At 32.3% G+C, this 24,038-nt stretch overlaps 1 protein-coding gene across 1 annotated transcript in view; it reads left to right on the top strand.

Moving 5' to 3' along the window:
• The window catches only part of Sox15 (Sox box 15 transcription factor), a 111,447-nt gene that overhangs the window by 26,752 nt on the left and 60,657 nt on the right, over nucleotides 1-24,038 (top strand). The window lies entirely within an intron of this gene.

The following is a 24,038-nucleotide window of genomic DNA, read 5'->3' on the forward strand; positions in this document are numbered from 1 at the left end:
CAGACAGACAGAGTTGCTTTCGCATTTATAATATTAGTATGGATGTTTTAGATAGTTCGATGAAAATGTATAGTTGTAATATTTTGTAACACGTTTAAAACTATTTTCAGTAATACATAGTTTGATTTATCTGAGAATTACCATATTAAAATATTATTCAATACGGTAAGATTAATAGTTTTTAGATATACTTTACTTAAAAGTTGTATCTTTTACATACCTTATCAGAAATTAAGATTATTTAACGAAGAAGACGAAAGAATTAGCAGTTCACAATAAGATACACAAAGCTACTTATACACTTACTAGCTTTCCGCCCGCGGCTTCGCCCGCGTTTTCAGAGAAAACCCCGCATAGTTCCCTTTCCCGTAGGATTTCCGGGATAAAACCTATCCTATCTCTCAAGTTGGATCGAACTGCACATGGTGTGCGAATTTTATTATAATCGGTTTAGTGGTTTAGGAGTCCATTGAGGACAAACATTGTGACACGAGATTTATATATATACTAAGATTATACAACTAGCCTTTCTATAAAATTGAACACACCAAATAATATTAAAAGCCATACATACTATGGTTATACTAAATATTTCGTTCATAACCGCCCAAGCTACATGAGTAAGCATAAAAAGGCAATCTTATTTGAATTTCAAATGTAACAAACGCCTTGTTACTTCATTTACAATTTGGTTATTAATCTTAACATTTTATACATAAATGGAATTGTCTGTTTGTGATTGAACAAGAAAGTAAGTGAAATTTAGATTTTAAAAATGTACATATATAATTATAAACCTTCATTATAAAATCTTAAATCTGGACTAAATTTATATAATATATAGGTACCTGGCGTTGATCTGCCAGAACATACTTAGGGGGTATAAAAATTGTCAAAAAACTATTTTCAGACACCTATAAAATATAAACTAAAAATTGATAAAAAGCTGTTTAGGATGAATTTGAAAACATTGTGACACAAGATTATTTATAGTATTAATTAATTATTATTCTTACATACAGGGTGTCCCAAAACTCAACGTCAAGCCAAAACAGGGCGATAGGATTGATTGTAACCATCATGAGAAAAATCTGAAAAAAAATCTATTCCATGCAGTTTGAAAAATATGGGCATTTAAGAAAAACCTAAAAATTTGGTCAACCTGTAACTATTTTTCGGTTATTTTGGTTAATTTTTATTATTTTTGTTCATTTAAACTTTGGAACCGTAACCCTAAATAACATTTCTAGAACCACAGTCAAAAATAATGACACAATTGCCCCAAGTTTCCTTGAATTGAAGACTATTTGTTAAACTATGAATTTAAAATTTTCAAAATTTGTCGACTTTGACGGCCCCTCCTTTAAAAAAAATGTACTAGAGTATCTTGGCAAGTGCCATTAAAAGTTGGCGCATTTAATCAGGATTGTAAAATAGTACAATACTTGTTAGTTTCATACTAAAAAAAATGAATGAAAAAATAAAAACCTCAAGTAACCCGATTTTTGCTAACCCATTTTATTTAGTTAAAATGTTTTTCATTCGCACAAACTCTTTGTAGGTTCTTAGTTTTACGGCAAAATGATGAGAGAGATGGATAGTGGACATGTTTGCCATGAGTGAGCGAGACAGATAGTGACGCCGTTTCGTTCCGATCGTGTTTAGTGCAAGTAAGAGATTTCCTTGACCAGGAATATCCGGGAAGGTGGATTGGACGTTCAGGCACTATCTCGTGGCCAGCCCGTTCCCCAGATTTAAATCCCCTGGATTTTTTTATTGGGGCGTTCTCCAAGAAAAAGTTTATTCAAAGCCCATTGAGCGAGTAGCCGAGCTGCGTGAACGAATTTCTCAAGCTGCTGAGGACACCAACTCTCGAGGATATGCCCGGCTAATAAGTAAATCTTTTTTAAGAAGATGTAGGGCGTGTATTGAGGCTGATGGTAAACAATTTGAACATTTATTGTAATAAAAAATGTTATTTCCCTATCTGACTTTTATTTCAATAAACCTAAAGTAAACTAGGTCAAGATTTTTAATTATTTTTTTAATTTTACTTACTTTTGTTGACTTTGGTAAAAGTGGCGTCACTATCTGTCTCGCTCACTCATGGCAAACATGTCCACTATCCATCTCTCTTATCATTTTGCCGTAAAACTAAGAACCTACCAAGAGTTTGTGCGAATAAAAAACATTTTAACTGAATAAAATGGGTTAGCAAAAATCGGGTTACTTGAGGTTTTTATTTTTTCATTCATTTTTTTTAGTATGAAACTAACAAGTATTGTACTTTTTTACAATCCTGATTAAATGCGCCAACTTTTAATGGCACTTGCCAAGATACTCTAGTACATTTTTTTTAAAGGAGGGGCCGTCAAAGTCGACAAATTTTGAAAATTTTAAATTCATAGTTTAACAAATAGTCTTCAATTCAAGGAAACTTGGGGCAATTGTGTCATTATTTTTGACTGTGGTTCTAGAAATGTTATTTAGGGTTACGGTTCCAAAGTTTAAATGAACAAAAATAATAAAAATTAACCAAAATAACCGAAAAATAGTTACAGGTTGACCAAATTTTTAGGTTTTTCTTAAATGCCCATATTTTTCAAACTGCATGGAATAGATTTTTTTTCAGATTTTTCTCATGATGGTTACAATCAATCCTATCGCCCTGTTTTGGCTTGACGTTGAGTTTTGGGACACCCTGTATATTACGAAAATGACATAATAACTTGTGAAACTTTAAAAAACTGTTGAAAATACAAAATCGAAGATACAATTTCCGGAATACATATAATTTATTGAGTTTTTTCAATGCACAAGTGAAAATTGTTCATGGAATATCACTTCATGCTGTTTACAATACAAAGGTAATATATCCAAATAACTGACGAATAAAATCAATCCTTAACCATATCAACACAGAATACAATTTCGTTTAAACTGAACATAAGGCCCCGTTGGTTAAAAAAACTGAATCTTTAACAAATAAATATGCATTATATTAAAGAGTGAAAAGTTATAATTAATTAGGTGAGTTCAGCCATAATAGGAAATCGGAATAAAACAAAAAATATGCAAAAACATTCACAATAATACAATCATACATTCTTTAATCGTAAAAGGGTAGTGACAACTTAATTAGTGCCTGATTATTGAGGTTAAGTATATATTTTAATTGTTTTTTGTATGATCGCTTTGGTATTGCTACAAAGTTTCATCGAAATCGGTTCAGCGATGGTGTAAAAATGCATCAATACAATGTAATCATTGTAAATAAACATTCATGTAGTCATGTTAATGTTTACAATGTTATTTTTATATATTAAGTAAAACATTTAACGTATTAATATAATAAAAAACAATACAGTTGATTTTTTAACCTATTCGTAACAGAAAAACTAGCTAAAAAGTAAAAACCATTCAGTTTTTGTTTTAAACTACATAATATATTATTGAGCGAAATATGCTCAATAACATAATACATATAAATTTTGCTACGTTAAATTTATAATCATAGTTACCTCTTTTTATTGAGCGAAGTATGCTCAATAGTACGTATACAATAATAATTAATAACACAATTTTGCTTCGTTAAATTTCATAATCATCTCTTTTTAAATAAAACACTATAAGAAAAATATGAATTTGCCTTTTTGTGTAGAGATCTGAACAGATTATAACATTTACCTCATTTTAAATTTTATCCGCAACTAAAATAAGACAAGCTCAAAAATGGCTGAGCCAAGTTTGGTCCAATTTTCGAGTTAGTAGCCAAATAAAAGTATAGTTATAATTTGAAGCCGACCTTTAAAACTTTCACCCGAAGTGTAGGGGACACGAACTCGACAATCGTACAGTCATGTGAAAAAGTTTTTATGATATTTGTTTGATAATAATTAATTACAGTTAGACCCAATATAAAGAGACTAATTTGAACAAAATTTATTTAAAAAAAAATAGTTACTTCGGAACACTGTAAAAATTTAGCACACCTCCGTCTTACAAAATTACATATTTTTGGACTATTGAATTATCAAAACAGATATTTAATAGAAATTTTAATATTGACCTGGTTTATTATAAAGATACTTTTTATCCTCTAATTACTAACTATAGTGTAGTCAGATGCATTATGCATACATCTGTTTCATTGATCGATTTTCTTTAGGGACAAGTAGGTGATGAGCCTTCTATATCCTGCCAGACCGAGATATATTTTTTCTTCGTCTCCACCGGGAATTGAACCCAGGACCCCTCGGTTCTACGCTCACGCGTCAACCACTGTACCAAGGAGGCGGTCAAAATTACTAACTATAATATACCGTAATAAACAGATCCAAAACCATACCTTCATAACAATTATTTTTATGTCTGTCTCTAACGGTACCAAAAACATCTGCACCCGACTGTACAGTTTGATATGGCAAGTCATTATGATCCCGCGTGGGTGGCTAGATGCTATCGCGGTTAATGAAATAAAACCTGAATAAAAAATATTAACCGGCCAAGCGTGTGCCGGCTTATTTAGCTAAGAATTGTAATTGGGCTTCTACAAAGATCTGAATGTTTGTTATATTTAAGAGGTAATATGGGATTCGTATGTTTTAGTTAAGAAATTATAGTAAATATCTTTCTTATATATAAAATTCTCGTGTCACAATGTTAGTCTGCATACTCCTCCGAAACGGGTGGACCGATTCTCATGAAATTTTCTGTGCATATCGGGTAAGTCTGAGAACCGGCCAACATCTATTTTTCATATGTACCACGGGCGAAGCCGGGGCGGACCGCTAGTATTCATATAGGATAAATTACTCGGTACAAACTGTTACAGTATGTTCATGCATTTCATTAAAATTGTGATCTTTTTAATGTGTTGTTTGTTCACGCATTTTTTGTAAAAAAAGCAAAATTTACAACTTTCTAACCCTATTAATTTATAACAATTTTGAAAACAGTTACGTAACTACTAATTTCCATTAGATAAGATTTATAATATCTACCGCATAAAAATTAAAAATATAATATGAGAAATCACTGCCAAGTTCTCTTTATGCATTGGTCATAGTGACGCGTAATTTGCAGGATTATTTTTTTGTCGAATGTTAAAATGTTTCTTCTGTTATATTGAAGAGAGTTAAACATACAGGAATACTGTAGTCTGTATTACGCTATATACCTCAATATGTCCTACCTTTTTATAAATTTAGATTGTAATACACGGTGACAAACATATGAAATGTTCCTTTTGAGGCGACACCTTACAAGGCGTACACCATAAGGAGCATTTCTTTTCATATTCGTAACCATTTCACAGAAGTCATGTTTTCCTGGTGGTAATTTTGTGTCTTTAGTTATTAATGCTATGACGTTTTCGTTTCGTTTTTGTTTTATGAGTGACTAGCTGTGCTCCGCGGTTTCACCCGCTTGGCTCCGCTCCTGTTATGTTGGTCTTAGCGTGATAATAATATATGGGCTATCTAAGTATCTAACACCGAAATAATTTTTCAAATCGTTCCTGAGATAAGCGCGTTCAAACAAACAAACTCTTCAGCTTTATTATATTAGTATAGATTATTTGGTCTGAGTTATTAGTTTCAACTATGAACATAAATTCTTTGATTGCATGATATTGATAAAATTAAATAAATTAAACGAACTATGTAGTGGATAACATTTCTACAAAATGCATTTTTTCATGTTATCAGTAATGTAAATTTAACACATCTTATTGGCTCATGATTTTTTAATCTAGCTAATACTTAATTAAGACTGGCATGTTTATACCTTACTAGCGGTCCGTCCCGGCTTCGCCCGTGGTACAGATTTCGCAATAAAAGGTAGCCTATGTTTTTTCTCAGGGTCTAAAGATTATCTGTGCCAAATTTCATCAAAATCGGTCCAGTAGTTTATGCGTGAAAACCATACATACATACATACAAACCTTTCCTCTTTATAATCTTATATATAAAATTCTCGTGTCACAATGTTAGTCTGCATACTCCTCCGAAACGGGTGGACCGATTCTCATGAAATTTTCTGTGCATATCGGGTAAGTCTGAGAATCGGCCAACATCTATTTTTCATATGTACCACGGGCGAAGCCGGGGCGGGCCGCTAGTATTAGTATAGATAAGATCTATATCCCAAAAAACCGGCCAAGTGCGAGTCGGGCTCGCGCACAAAGGGTTCCGTAGCAGCAAATATAATAAATTACAGTTAAATCAACCTATCTCAAAAACTATAAGAGATACTTTGATCAAACCAAAAATCGTTGAAAGAGTTAATTAGCATGCATCACCTCTATTTTTTTTAGAATTTTATACCCCGTAGTTATAAAAATAGAGGGGGGGGGACATACTTTTTACGACTTTGAGAGCTGATATCTCAAAAACCGTTCACTTTAAGAAAAATGTTTTTTAGAAAACTTTATATCATTTTAAAAGACCTTTCCATTGATACCCCACACGGGTATGTACATCGAAAAAAAAAATTTCATCCCTCAGTTACATGTATGGGGGGCCCCACCCCCAATTCTTTTTTTTACTATTTAGTGTCATATTTTTGTAGCGGTTCATACAACACATATTCCCATCAAATTTCATCACTGTAGTACTTATAGTTTCCGAGTAAATCGGCTGTGACAGACGGACAGACGGACAGACGGACAGACGGACATGACGAAACTATAAGGGTTCCGTTTTTGCCATTTTGGCTACGGAACCCTAAAAACGAATAGACCGATTTGGCTAATATGATGCACGATTGTTACTTGGAACAACTTGTTATTACTCTTATTTCTTACCTCTAAACTACGAAAGGAATATCCTAGTAGTAGTAATAATTTGTAGGTATAAGTGGTTTCGGATATAAAACCACAGAACAGTTATTAATGAAATAATAACAAATACACGATAGCGGGTAAAACCCCTATTTGTTTACAAATCCATATTTACCTCAGCTTATATACTTAATACTATGATTCATGCACTATTATTAATTTTAAATATCAAATTATGTAATATAGTAATATTATTTTATCTTATAATATAAAAATGAATCCCAAAATGTGTTGGTAAGCGCATAACTTGGGAACGGCTGAACCGATTTCGATAATTCTTTTTTTATTATATTCCTTGAAGTACGAGGATGGTTCTTATGTAGAAAAAACGTAAATATGTACCACGGGCGAAGCCGGGGCGGACCGCTAGTTATTTATAAACTTATAAGTTATAAATATTCTCTTGAGTTATTTTCTTTATCTAGTCATTCTATCAAACCCACTTTTACATTTAAACTATTTTTCATATTAAGGTATTTGGTTCGTTATAATATGATCGTAGGACGTAGACCTATTTACATAATATACAGTAAATCCTAATAATGAAGATTGAAAACTATTTATTATTTACAAACGAATGTTAGGTATCTCCTTTTACAAAAGTTTTCAGTTTGGTGGCATATTTTATTTTGAATGAAAAAAAAAACGTAAAAAATAAAAATTGATATTGTAATATGTACCTACTGTAGAAAATGTATTGGCCGAAAGCGTTTGTACAACATGTTTTTTGATTTAATAATTCAATATATATTTGATTTTTTATAGATATTAACTTATTAACAACACACAACGTAAAAGTCGCACATAATAACATTAAGGAAGCGTCAATCAAACGCATTATTATTCAAGAGTGTCATTATATGACCTTGGCTCTATCCTTGCGTTAATTGGCTAAATTGCACACCCTATATAGCCTGTTATATCGTAACAGACGTACGGCCTCAATTATATGATTAGATTTATATTGTTAAATGCTATTAGATAAAACGGAAGCGAATGATGTTCGATAGGGTTTTGGTAAGATCTCTACGTAGATTAACGAATTGTGGAAGCAATAGATATTTCAGTGCAGACTTGCTAACTTCGCCTCATTTTTGAATACAGGGTGCTGATTTTTTTGTGACGAAGTGTTTTTAGAATCTATTTCTTTCTACGAACGGTCATAATATTATGAAAAGGAAAATAGCACATAAAATAATAATACTTAAACACACTTGAGAGCAATATGTTGCATTTTAATTTTTTAGAACAAAATTTATTTTCAGAGCTGACGTTATCATGTTAATGGTATCATTTCCATTTCTAAAATGTTGCCAGCTTAAAAAACTTGCACATATTCTCGTATTGGAATGTTTTAGATTCCGATATGTAATTATATAAATACATATTTGTCGTGCGAGCCTGGACACTTGTGGGTAATTAAGTTCTTAACATTCGTATTAAATAATAATTTTGAAAGGAAATGAAGTTATTAATCCTGAGTTATTTTTGAATGGAATGCAGTTCTGAAGAACATGACGGTTCTTTAAACATTAATTAACTTATGTATTGGAAAATAGTATCGAGTGATTTTTTATAAGTATATTTGGTGACAGTCCATGAATAAATAAGAAGAATAGAGTTAAATAATTTAAATAAAACTATGTACCAAATCAATTAATTAACTTTGAGAACTGCAATCAAATGATTTCTAATGTTGTCTAGTTATTATAATATACAGACAAAGCCAGGATGAATAGCATATCTTTTTAAACATCAACGTCCCTTTCACCAATGATAATTCATAACAAGATAGTTGGAGTAATTAAAAACACGCATACGCTTATCTGTATAACTTCATTCACAAATGACAGCTATATTTGGTATTGCCACATTTTATCTGATGGAAAAATGTACGTTTATGGTACTTTGGTATCTATGGTTTTTTGTTAAAAAAGTTTAGAGAGGAAGTATCTGTTAAATGTTTGTCTTTGATCGCGCTAGGATAAGATTTTTAATATTCTAAATCGGGAAAGAGCGTTTCAAAATTTGTTATAATTCGTCGACAGACTTCTCAGCTTCTAATTTTGTATAAAAAGAATACTGAATGATATGAATAATTCCTGTCTCTAGTCCAGTTAAACTACACATAAAATAATAGTTTTAAACACAGGAGAACAACACTTATAAAATCCTGTAACATGCGCAGTTATATTTCTCAAAGGCAATTATTCTCAATTCATTCCCACGTTACATTCAAGCGAATTTAGGAAACCTGGAAACCACGTGCTCCGAAATCTAAACCTATCTTTGAAACCTAGGCAGGTAAGCTTCCCCGAACGCCGAAATCCGTATAAACGTTGTTCTAAGAAATATAACAAAAAGCCACCGGCACATATCGGACAGTCACATCACGTAGACAATAATAATACAATTAATTCCGTATGTCACATCTGATAAACGTACTCCATGGTTTGTGTGCGGCGATCGACACCTTTATCTCGAAGTAATAGAGCTCATTTTAGGAAATCCAATGGATGTATAAATTTGTGTGTCCATATATGAAAGTGAGTGGAGGGGGCACTTCCACTTGGGAGGTAATCCCTGAGGAAAATTGTCTTTCCTTAACGTAATCGTAGATACGCATAAGTATTAGTCTTCAATGTGCTGGCTAGATTTATTGTTATGTTATTTTAAATGTATTGTCACAATTCGTAATAAACATTAAAGGAATTTGAATGATTCAAATTCTCTCAGATAAATGACAAAGCTTAGAAGCAAGTGCACTGACACGAAGGAATAAATATTGCTTTTTATTTTCTTTAAAGTCTCTCATTATTTTTATTTTTTTTTTGTAAATAAGTTTATAAAGCCAATTTCCAATTTATCTGTTTTCTAAATTGAGGTATTATTATAGAGAGGACACCACGAACAAAATCTGTGCGACAAGCGCGGCGGCGCGGGCCGGCTAGTGAGTCATACAATTTGCAAATATTCTGCCTTTTATTACTTATAAATTAAAACCAATCAATGTAACAAATAAACATTGTTTATCTTATTAAAAAAATATGAATAAACTTATCAATTAAAACCAATCAATGTAACAAAAAAAGACGGTTTGAGACGATTGACTCTAACTCGTGTTAGAAAAAGTGTAGTAGCGATGGCCTCTCTAGTACGTAGTACATAGTAACTCAATGGTTTTCTACTTACCAAAAATATTGGTTTAGGACATAAATAGTAACAAACAACCGAACATTATTAGTTATTACATACTTTCTTTTACTTTAGCCTGCTATTTTAGTTTGATGATACTCAAATAAAAATAACCGCATTTCAGCTCTCGAACAAAATTATTGGCGAAAATATTTTCGGAAAAGTATTCCTCAAAGCGACTCTTTACCTACATACAAACAAACAAACAAAATCCTCTTCATGAAATGAATAAAGATTTCACCACATCACCTAACAAGAAACTTATTACCATTAATTATACACAAATAATTACAAATCAAACCCACGAACGTAATTGACTTGTTAAATTCAAAGCTGGCATTTAGGAAAACTTGATTTATCTTCAAATAAGTTGGTATTTAGCGTATCTCTGTAATAAAAGGGTATTGGATTTCCATGGCAACCATTCGTCATGGAGACTAGCCAATTGAAAATTCGATAAGATGAAATTCTTTAAAAATATGTGGGTAGTTAAATTGTATCTTTAATTTTATAGCCATGAATGTGTTGTTATAGTAAAATGGTTTCTTACCAACGTCAAAATTAAACCATGATCCTGAGAAGAATAAAATGTCTCCTAAAGTAAATTGCATCAAAAAATTTGAACAATAATATAAGCCAATGCGCTCGAATTTGTGATAGAATAAATACTTTTTGTTTTCGTCACTAAATCAAAACATTATCATAATGACGATATTCGTTTTTGATATGCAAATAAACAAGCAATGCCATACCCGTGTAAGTACAAAATATTAACAATTTATTCTATTACTGACGGACATCAAATGTCATACGAAATTTAAAACCGCAAGTTGCGCACGCGCCGCCATGACTCACACATGCACACACAATAGGGTCAATATGGCCCTGTCGCATAAATGATGATTTTATAAACCACAGACTAGAAAACCGTTTTTAGGGTTCCGTATTCAAAGGTTAAACGGGATTTTTTTAGTGTTCCGTACCCACAGGTAAAACGACCAATTTACTTATTATATTATTAGTTATTACTTATTACTAAGACTTTTCAGTTCGTTTGTCACTTTGTCTGTTCGTCTGTCACCAGTTTGTATCACACAAATTGCGATAGTCAGTTGAAATTTTCAGGTATAATGCATTTCTGTCGCCACTTTTATCGATAGTCTAATACATACATATAATAAAATCAATAATAAAATATCAATCAAATCGAGGCTAAGCAACTATTGGCACGGGCATAAATTGGATGGGTGATTTTTTTTAAGTTGAAGCTTATTTTTACGGAACGCTTAGTTTCGCGAGTGTCATACACATTTGACGGATTTTTTATAAGTAGGTATCTATTTCTTTTCCTTTTTACAGAATTTAACACTGGCAATCATATTTTTAAAAACAGCTTCATTATTCTTAATTGCCAGCTAGAAATTCAAACTTGGAATAAGTTTTAAAAGCTCGTTCGAAATTTGAACTGCGCACGCGCCTCGAACATGACTCACAAACGCAATAGGGTCAACGTCGCTCCGTTGCGCTATACGATATAACCATAGTTCACTTACCAAGTTTTGATTGGTACTTTATGAGTCGAGTTAATCGTTTTGATACTTGATATTGTTTTTTTTTTTTATTTTCTAACTTTTAATGTACACAAATATACCTATTATTTTTATAATCAGGTCACAAGTCTATTTATTCTATGAATATATAGATTAGTTTCTTATCAATAAATAATCGTACCGCCAAAGAAATAAAGCATGAATGTAGAGACGCACCGTTGCTTCAAAACTGCAACATTAACTGTACCAACATACATTATGTATAAGTTACTCAAATGCAATATATTTAAATAAAAAATACATTTCCTTTCAGTTCCCATGTATTTTTACATATGTGTGCAGTGTGAATGAAATACACAAAATTGAAACACACAGACATTTTTATTTCGTATGCCACTAATGTTGTGGAATGTTTTATGTTCTGTCTGTAAGTAAATTAATGTAATGATTTAATTATAATATTAATGTGTGACATTGTTCGCCCGTTATAGCCCTCAACTCCAATAAAGATGTTATGCTTGGTTTAATGAACTCATTTGCTGGAATTATTATATGTGTGTACATTTATGTCTGCTTTATATGTCTACCTAGGTGGTTGTCTCTATCGTCTATTTATATTTTTAATATTTTAAGCCATTCTTCTACGCCAACATAGGAAATTCTTTTCCCTTTTTAATTAAATCAGTTCTTATTTTTACATGCGTGCTTTAATTTATTAAATAAACTTAATAATTCCATCATTTAATCAACTCGATTTAGCTTGAAATTATTTGAAATTAATATGCTCTCGAACATTCAATAGTTTAACTCTTCAAGTGCCCTATATAATAATTAATAAAGACCTTCGATACATATACATAGTTGACAAAATTCAGGAAAAATATTTTAAGAAGATAGTATCAAAACGTGTCGTTTCCGCTACAAGCGCCTACATCGCTACGGAGGTAAGGCACGAATACATTATATTGAAGTAGGCGAATTCTCAATAGATATGATGCCGACGACAAATTGTTATTGCGAGTTAATCGATGCGATCGATACATCGATTAGAATCGATATTTTGAATCGATTTCTGAAATCGAGGAGATACTTTTGTTCTGAGTTGTTTGTAATTGTTTTTTAATGTTTAGATTTCTTTAACTTATTTTGAGGCTAAGATTTCCAAGGAAGAACGATCTGCTGTCAGTATGTGTTCAGATTATTCTTACACTTGGAGAGTCTTCTTAACGATGGATTTCTCTTCATACTATAGGGAGTTTTATATGATAATGCTGTTTCTTCCTCACGATTGACATGTAGGTATAATTCGAATTGCCAAGACCTTAGGTACCTTCTGCTCTAAGTTGATACGATTTTTGTTTAACTTAAAAACTGTTCATTCTATCTAGCAAGGAAATAACATAAATCTATTTAATAAAATTCAATTTTAATGTATTGAACCTTTAACTTTTCTTTATTACAATTGTACTACACCAGTGACATCACAACAAATAAAAAAAATCAGCAAATGTGACGTCATCTATAAAAAATAAATAAAAAAACGAACTCAAAACTCACAACAAACATGGCACCGCATTCCAATTGCATCTAATAACCTCAAAATCGAATGCAAAATGGCGAATTGTAATGACGCCGATTCATTTAACATTCCGACATGCCATAACAGCGTACGCATTTTCATTTGGAACCATTGTTTCAAAGATATTAGTATTGATTTAAATAAATAAATTAATCGTATGCGATCGCGAATAGCATCAGTTTGGCACGCGTGGACAACGGCTGATGAATCGATAATATTGTAGATTGTTGATTCAATTAGAGTTCCCTATGAAGTATACTTAATTGAAATAAAAATATAAATGTAGGGTAGGTATATATTTATGACGTTTTAATTAAAAAAGAGCGTGTGAGCACGCGTGTTAGAAGTGAAACTTCTTTGGCAAGATTCAAAGATACCAAAATCGTCGCCTTATTTCTTACGCGAAAATTTTACTCTCAACGCGCCTAAAGAAGTTTCACTTCAAACTATTTGAAATAAAGTATCCTGATTGACCCAAGTTCTTCAACTGTTTTCTTTTCAAATGTAAAAGAAAACTGACAGACATATGGAATGGAATAGTTTCTTAATTATTAACAAAACAAATTGAATATGCCTAAAATTTGCAATAATAATCTAACAAAAACATCGAAATACCTACATAATTCGATCAGAGATTAATATCATGAGATTACAGCGATTTCTACAAAACAGCATAAAGAAAATCCACACGGAACCATAGACATAAAGCTCGGTCCACACAATCAAAGTGCATTAAATTTGCAGTTTTTCATTGTAAACAAACTATATCATTTTGTAGTCAGAACGCGGTGTACAAGAATGTAGGTGTAAACGATGGACCAACAAACAATAATGCGATTGTAAATTATTATTTTTTTACATATATGGTTGTAGCTTCCGTTCATTTTCATACAAATATGTAGCATGATAATTTCCTTCTACAATTCAGGGGCCGTATTACGACCTCTTATTTCCACACAGTTTAACCCGTGAATTGAACTGACTGGCAAATTCATAGTATACCATATTTAACCATAGCTGGTTATTGCCATAATAATATGAATTTGCCAGTCAGTTCAATTCATGGCGTAATCTGTCTGAAAATAAGAGGTCATAAGACGGCCCCTGGTCTTGTTGAGTTTTATTTTTGACATAAAGGGTCCGTAACCAAACTTTTAAATGAAATTAATCGTTGATTGCTCAGACTTGATGATATTTCTATAGATATTTTTTTTGAAAAATAAGTCTTGATTAGATAATGACCTGCGAAAGCAAAATGCAGTAGTTAATAACTTGCAGTATATTGCTTCAAGCATTAATGAATTTTTGTCGCTTCCAAGTAAGAGCAACTACCTATAGAGTTACTTGCCTCTAAAAACTGGTTATAAAATTATCGGTAGGTATGTTAGGTCATAAGGCAGGGTATCTACCTGTTTACAAAGTTTCAATGTAATCTGTCCAGTAAATAGTATTTTATAAAGCTCCAAATTCAAATAATCTGTTTCTAAAGTTTGAAGTGATTTCATTTAAAATTTCCAACTCGAATATATTATGGTTGTTCAAATATTTTGGACTAATTATATATTCTAAGCATACATTATACATTTAAATTAATGTATTAATCATATCCTATACATATGTATACGCTATACCCGAATTAAGAAAATGATTAAAATACATAAAACCTTACTTGAATATTAATTTATTTTGACCACTCATTGTTGCAGACTAATTCGAAACTACCTTTGTTTTAAATGCAATATTTGGATTTATTAACAGTTATTATTCATATAAAATAATTATTTGTCAGTATTGCTGTCTTATAAATTTAACGAAATAGTCAAGTGCGTGTCGGATTCGTGAAAATCAGAGATCCGTACAGAAAGCTATTGAGCAATTGAAAAAAGAATTGGTCACCCATCGAATTTAATACCGTGCCAAACACCGCTTAACCGCCGTTATGTTATTTGCAATGATGACGGCAACAGAACATCTGTGAAAATTTCACCTTTAGATGTCTCATCACTACATACTATAAAACAAAGTCGCTTCCTACTGTCATTCTCCATGTATGCTTAGATCTTTAAAACTTCGGCGGATTTTGATGAAGTTTTTTTAATAGACAGAGTGGTTTTCGAAGAAGATTTAGGAATGTAATTTGTTAAATTTTAGACAAAGCCGAGATTAACATACAGAAGAAATTAGCAATACATAAGTCGTATCCAATCGACAGTTTCAAAGAAATATACATTAAGCTACTTAATCTAGACCATTTTCCTCAAGCCCTAATCTAAATTCCGATCAGTGTCTACAGACTGCACGGTGCTTACAATTAAATAAATACTTTACATTATTCAAACAAACTTTGACGTATTTCATATTACTCATTGTGACTCATTTGCTTATGGATTATGGAAAGGTGTGACGTCATTAATATGACAAATAGTGTGAAGGAATCGACATTTTTTCCATCTACTTATACATTACTAGCTGCGCTCCGCGGTTTTACCCGCAGTGCTCCACTCCTGTTGGTTTTGGCGTGATGATATATAGCCTATAGTCTTCCTCGATAAATGGGCTATCTAACACCGAAAGAATTTTTCAAATCGGACCAGTAGTTCCCGAGATTAGCGCGTTCAAACAAGCGTTCACGATTGTATAGATACCTAGGCAGCGTTGGCTCAATAAATGGCTCAATATTTGCCCTTATATTACGGCGATTATGAATAAGCATCTATAATGAAGGCCGATCATAGATATTTATAGGTAACACTATCGTGATTGCCTCTACTCGTCCAACGCTGCCCATTGTGAAGCTAGGGACCCTAAAAGTCTGTACAGGAATTAGATAAACGTGAACATCGAGGAAGAAATGGCAGCTAAAAGAAAGACGTTATCAAAGCAGGAATGATTTAAAATTGATGTCATGTGTTTCTGTGACCTTAGAAATTATAGAGCATAGAAACCTATTTTAAAATTCCTTATTTTTACTTAGATTATGTATATGCCTAACAACTTATAAATCTAAACTTAGCTAGGAACTACATAAAGATTATTCCTATAGTAATAAATATTTAAGCTAACTTTGTCAGTATGATATAGAGCTGAGCTCTACAAGTCTCTTACAAAAATATTACGTTAAAATTGAATAAATGTGTAAAGAAAACTCAGCTTAGAACACAGCTTTCTATACAGGGTGTCCCACTTTCGGTATACTAAGCGCAAAGGGACTTGTAGTTTTGCATACGCTGAGTACGTAAAAAATAATTATAAAATTCCAGACGCATTTTTTTTTTAAATAGAGGAATTCTTAAAATTCCATGTGTACACCCCCAACAAGCAAACCGCCCAACTTTGCCACCCGCATGTGAGCTATCGTTTAAGATTATGTTTTCATAGACAAAATACTCACATTAGCGAAGCGGTATATGCCGGCTGCGCGAAGCTAGAGACGAATACATGGATTTTAAGGAAAAATTTAGCAAAAAATTTTTCGCGTAATTTTGTTAAGTATTTAAGTATTTTTTATGTGATCAGTGTATGCAAAACTACAAGTCCCTTCGCGCTTAGTATACCGAAAGCGGGACACCCTGTATAGAATCATCCAAATACTTCAATTCATCTTCACTAGATATCGACGTAGAGACGTAACTATTCTATAATAGCGTAAATGACAGATGTTTTGAAATTACGCTCAATCGAGCCGTTAACCGAGCATATAATAAACAGCCCACAATTTCCAAGCCCCATATAATTACTTAGTCTTGTGCGCTTTATCTTGTGCTCTGTCCATTCTTAATCTGGAATATTAAGTCCATATTTAAGAGCGGACAGGTGAACTGACAATTGCAGTGGACGCCGCCTCTTGCTTTGTGATGCCGCGCGGGACCAATGGCGGCCGCTCGCAGCGACCAATGGCCGGCGAGAATCGATTGCGTTTATCTGTATCGATGCGCGCGCAATGTGAAATTTGGAATTGGATGACAGATTGCTTTTTTAATTTTTGGATTGCCAGTTTGCAGTTTCGAATGTGTCAAAACGCTCTGAAGATGTTCACCTTCAAAATTCTGCTCGATGTCTTAACTTCCTATTTAGCTGTAGGTACCTTTTGTTAGCGGGGTGGAAATCTTCAAAAGAACTTACTTACTATATTACTTACACATAGATTTTCTTTTAAATAGAATACAATGTTTGTCCTTATCATAAACTGTTGGGTCAATTTCCTGAATGAACCTACGTAAATAACTGCAGTATTTAGCTGTAGGTACTTTTTGTTCTTGCTGTAACATTTTAATCTTACTTACGTGATCTTTAATAAAATAGGTAACTATATAGGGATTATGTATTTCTATAACTATAAGTATTAGATATCTAATTAGAAATGTTCTGAAATCCTTTAAACTTTATACTCAATTTCTAATATAACTTTTCAATAATAACCTAAAACACAACTATTCGCAAACGTCACACTTGCATAACCGTTTCCCGGAAATACAGACTAAAGTAATTTTACACGCCGCGTTATGTAGAAATCGTTGTTTTTATATGATTAATTCAATAGACATACTTGGAAGTATGACATTCATAATAGTAGCTACATCTACCTATGTTTATAAACGTTATACCTATACTTTCGTTTGCAATGTAGAAATTAACGTACCTAACCTCAATTTCGTCATAGAATATGTTTAATTAAAGCCAACATAGATTGATTAACTAACAGACATGACAGATACCAGATAATGATCTGGCCAACTAAATTGGCCATTTCATGAAATGAGCAAATCTACGATATGACCACGACATATATATAATTTTAATATTTTTTTTATCAATCTTTAAACATACTAATGAAACACATACTAAGTATAAGTAGTTATAACTACTAATTATTATCGCATAGAAGCAATAAAACAAAATTCGAATTATTAAAAATTGAATTCCGAACTTTTAACATTCGAATATCGATTCAAATTATTCGATTAACAAAAACACGTTTAAAAATCGATGCGACGAAAGATAGAATTGAATTTTAAAACATAAAGCAGGACCGGTGATACAATCTGACGGTTTATCGAATTAACTTTGACTGTCCCGACACTAATTGTATCGATATCGGTTAAAAAGAAATACGAAATGCAAATGGCGGTTCACGTGTGCCAGAATATATAGGGTAAAAGTGGGATAGATGCCGCACTAGGATAGATGCCCCATTTTCAAAAAACCTCACTTCCCAGAGTCCTGACTACGAATTAATGATTTAAATAGGAGCTCATATCACCCCGCACCTCGTGTACGCATGAGCTGTTGTTTGGTGAAGACGTGTTTCGCTAGTGCGTGTTATAATATCCGCGGCGAACTACACGAACACGTTAAAATTTAAAAAGGTTGATATTTGCCTTTGCATAACTTTATAAGTATTAATAAATTTCACTATATTTCTTATTTTGTCTATACACTGGTTCATTAAGTACAAATCTAAGTGAAAATAGTGGCTCTTTTGTTTTTGTTTAATAAAAAAAAAATACTGGGGCAGCTATCCTTATCAAAGAGTATAGTTGCCCCTTTTTTTTCGAGGGATAGATGCCCTTAGGGGCCTCTAAGGGCATCTATCCCTCAATACATATGTACATGTTATTATCGATAATCACAGGTACTGTTTATATTTTTACCTGATTGCATCAGAGGTTTTCTCTATGTTAACCGATTTTACTTGTTTAATTTGCTTTTTTTATTATGTTTACTTACTTATTAATGATCTGCCCTTATACTGATTGTCGGAGAACCACGCCACGAAAGTACAAAAGAAAAGAAGGAGTGCGAGCGCAAGTATATTCTTGGACAACAGAACAACTATGTGAACATGACATTTGCTGGTTTATCATATAAATTTTATTAGATTTCGCGTTTATAGAGTATGTCAGGCATCTATCCCACTCTGCAGGCATCTATCCTCCTTAGTATTTTCATGGTGGGGTAACTATCCAACTAGGTAGGCATCTATCCTCAAAAAAGGTGTTCTACAAAAATATTTATTACACATTATCTATAAATGATAGGATTAAAAATATATATAGTAATTCAAAACAGATAATTAACCTAGCTTTATTCATACAAAGTGTTCGTATATGATTCATGTTTTTAAAATTATAAGGCTATTTCAAAAAGTGGGGCATCTATCCCACTTTTACCCTAGTGCTAGTGTTAAATATTGGGGCTAAATGTTATAGTTTTAATACCTGAAGACGAACGAATAACTTCTTATGTCAGAAGTTTTGGTCTAACTTTTTAGAGACACTTTATTTTAGTTATTGGTCATTAGTCACCTATTACGAAGTGATGTAGTTATTGACGTACTTCTATAATGATATAGAAGTCTCGGCCACTTCCAATTTTCATCAAAAATTATTAATACACCTATAATTAAATAAATTATTGTGTCATTTTATGCAAGTCTATAGCAAATAAACTTTCCTTACAGCATTTATCAAGTTCGTCGTAAATAATCGAACATTCGAGAATCTCAACCCACTTATAGGTAAACCAATCTCAAATACAGAGTACATAAACACGTTTACTCTCGATTCAGGTATTTAAATAAAAAAATAATTACTTCCAACACGCATGCTCCGTAATATTAGCATAGAAATAAACTCGATTTCCTGCTACGTCACCTGGTCGTCCATTTTGAATTGCAAATGCGTTGAGATTTTGAATTTCGAACGCCTCTTGTGTAGGCGAAGGCTTGATTTTTTATTGACAGACGATTTGAGACATTGAAATTTAGTTTTTATGTTGCCAGTTAAGTGTTACGTTTCTTTTTTCTCAGAAGTAAAATTCAAATTGTGTTTAGGAAAAGAATTTCTTTAAATAATATCGAAATATATTAGAAGTATGATATTATGGACAATTAACAATAGACTTTTGGAAATTCTTAATATACCTAGACTACAGAACAGAGAGAATATTAAACTTTTATTTAATAATTTCGAACATTTGGTTCTTAATTAATTTGTAAACATCCTTACATCACCATAAGATTTACCTTTCTTAAATATTCTATTCCGAACTTGATAAATTATTATTTATCTTTCAACAGTGACAGCTTATTTAAACCATAAGTTTTTCATAAACGATCACTCAAGAACCAAGATAAAACTTTAACACGGTTCTCAAAATAAACCGTTAACCGTTTCGCGAGTGGGAGGGCGCATCGAGCATTGATAAAAATTATTTCCAAGTTCGTAGAACCCGTTTATACACCATATTAAAATGTATTTTATTTCCGTGGCATAAGTTTTAATTTAACATTATTATGTACTAGCTGTGCCCGCGACTTCGTCCGCGTGGAATAGTGACTGCATAGTGCATAGTAGTTACTACTTAACACACAATTATTGAGTAAACACGTCTTGAAACACGTACTATGATATACAACTAAAGTATAAGTACTTACACATTATTATAAAGTTAAGAAATAAAATATATAATAACACAAAAGAACTGTTAGTAAAATTACTAAACTGAGCTATAAAACTTAGGTACAGAAGAGTTCAAAATTTCCAGGATGTGGTTATTCTCCCGCTCCCATATTCCTTCTACTTTCACAGACTTTCAACTTTTCCCTTTCACCCCTAGTAAATGGCAGAACCGATTTTGATCTAAATTCTAAACCATGTCTAATCATACATACCTATATATTATGTACATGTCATATCCTTTCGTTTGGTACTCCATTTGGATTATACAGTATCCCCACTATCACCCCAAGGTGCCCCATATGTAATAAACAGATTAACCAATTTTGATAAAACATGACTAATTGTAATTCACACGTCATTTGATATGCCGCTTGATTATATTATTTGACCACATTCGATTATTCATTCCCACTTTTACCGCTATAAATCAATAAATGGATGAACCGATTTTGATTGAATATGCCTCATCATACTTCTCACGTCAGGTCATGCCCTTTCATTTGATATGCCACTTGGGTATATTATTTGACAACTTTTATTCCCACTTTTATACCTATATCCAATAAATGGATGAACCAATTTTGATAAAATATGTCTTATTGTACTTTACACGTCATGTCTTTCATTAGATAAGTCACTTGAGTATATTTGATAAAATTTATTTATTTATTCCCACTTTTACCCCTATATCAAATAAATGGATGAACCGATTTTGATAACATTGGACTACTTAATTGTTTCTGACAGGTCGTCTTTTTTCATTTGATATATCACTTGGGTATAACAGACAGCATTCGTTTTTCTCATTCCCACTTACCCCTAAATAATATAATAAACAACTAATGTAACAAAAAAACGCATCTAATTCGTATTACCCGTTAGCGAGCTACGGTGGCACAGACAGACACGCAATACACACATAGCGGACATAACACCCCTCTTTTTGCGTCGGGGGTTAAAAATATAATACCTACGACATAATTTCAAAGACCTTTTATATAGAAAATTTACCTAGAAGTAACCATAATGCTATTCGTGCAGGTTTTAGACTTATGAGCAAAAATCTAAATAAAGTTCCTTTGACCCCCCCTACTACCCCCTCAGCATAACCACCCCCCCACCCCCCACGCTTGGGAACTTTCGATATGATCATCTGGACATGTCAAGGAATAACTTTAGCGTATAATTTACGTAATAAAGTAATTCATGTATAGAATGCCTTAGCAAATGTTCGCTGTGATTACTTAAATGGTCATAACTTTTTTATTTATGAACCGATTGACATGAAATAAACACTTAATATTAAATGAAGCTTACCACAATATATTAGTGAAAACCGCATTTAAATCGGATAAGCCGTTTCTGAGATTAGCGTGTTCAAACATACAGACAAACAGACAAACCGACAAACAGACAAACAGACAAAATTTTTTTTAACGACAGTTTTGGGTTTGGGATCGATTTAGTAATAACCCCTGCTAATTTTTTTTTACATATTTTCATTGTACAGACACCACTTTTCTAGAATTTTATTATATGTATTGATTTCAAGGTGTGAACGTCAGAACGGCGCTTTTCGTTGCAAAACGGTTGACAGTTGTCAATCTGTCAGATGTCAGTTATTTTTTTATAATGGCGCGGCTACACGGTGGATGACATTTACATTTCATGTAACATAAATATATTGTGTAATTTGTGTACGATGTTAATTATTATAATGTAACTAGCAATTTAGAATTGTCTATTTTAAATTCGAAATAAATTACATACATGTTATATATGTATATACCCAGTATAACATTTAGCTAGAAGATAGATATGCTCAGAGCGCTGTACAAATAACCATCTAAGTCCTAAGATAAGAATATGTAGGTAGTTTGATCAATTTCATTCTAATAAAATTAAGATAATTACACTTAATTACGTTAATTCTTTGGTGCCATACCATACCAACAACTTATACCATTTTTAGCTTGATAATCAAAATTCAACATCCTGTGTGAAAATAAAACCTTACCAAATAATAAAAACCTTTTCTCTCCTTTCAGGTAAGACAATATATTAATACCAAGAACATATTCATGGTAAGTAATTTAAATAATTAATAGGTATATGAATACATCAAAAAAGTCGTTCCGCGAATAGCCATGTCAGGCGCTTCGAGCGTCATACGAAACCAAGTTGAACCTACGTCAACAATAAAGAATAGCATTCACGTTCATTCAATCTAACATTGTCTGACAGTGGTTCCTGTCGCCCTACATGCGACACAAAAGCCGCCGTCACGACATCCGACGTGCGACATAATCACGCATTATTTATATATTTGATTAAACGCTTAATCATTTCGTGATTAGTGCGTGCCAATTTTACGTCACAAATGATGAATAAAGCCCGTCATTCATTAACCGATTTTAGATACACGTGTGTCGTGGGTTTTTTGTGAATTTAAATAAAGGTAGACTGCAAGCTCTTATTCCTATAATATTCTATAGAGTGATGGTGTAAAACTGAATCGTTAATTATTAGGTAATTTTGGATTTATCCGCAAATAATTTATTTATAGTTGAAAATATTAATTTCAATACCATAAAAATATGATATAAAATCAAATCGTGCTTCTATCGTGTGATTCATCACGAAGTTTCGTTCAATGAATAATGTTTTAAAATCGAATTATTGTTTTAGATAACAACGACATCGGCTTTGCGATGTGATGCGATTATCCTATGAATAATTTTATAATAATCAGATCTGTCTTTGATGTCTTGATTACAAAAATATAACTTATTATACGTTGGGAATAATGTACCTATAGAATATTAGTGTAGTATCCTGAATTCAATCATATATTTTTTCAGTCATTGAAATAAGAAAGCACTTCATTCAAAATTAAATCACAAAATTACGGAGGAGACGTCACAACACAACCTATTTACATCTATTTATCAAAAAATTGTTCTTTGGGATAAGAAAATAAATTCTTCACACTCCCGTAAATAATACATAGGTATCGTATAAAGAATCAGCAATCAACACTTCTACACTAATAATATTATAAAGAGGAAAATTTTGTTTGTTTGATTGTAATGAATAGGCTCATAAACTACTGGACCGATTTTAAAAATTCTTCTTCTTCTTCTTCTTCTTTTTAGCAAATGGCAACTCCCGATCCCAGCGAGGACGGATTCTGCCAATGTCAAGTTTTGAACGGATGGTCAGTTTAAGTTAATGCTCATGTTAAGCATACTCTGTGCTAAAAAATTCTTTCACCATTCGAAAGCTACATTATCCACGAGTAATATAGGATAGGTTTTATCCCGGAAATTCTACGGGAACGGGAACAATGCGAGTTTTTCTTTGAAACCGCGGGCGGAGCCGCCGGCGGAAAGCTAGTATATAATATACTTATT

The sequence above is a fragment of the Colias eurytheme genome, chromosome 25 (assembly GCF_061535395.1).
Source record: "Colias eurytheme isolate Ceu_HAF_F1 chromosome 25, ilColEury1 Martin Lab GWU primary, whole genome shotgun sequence".
Taxonomy (NCBI): Eukaryota; Metazoa; Arthropoda; class Insecta; order Lepidoptera; family Pieridae; genus Colias; species Colias eurytheme.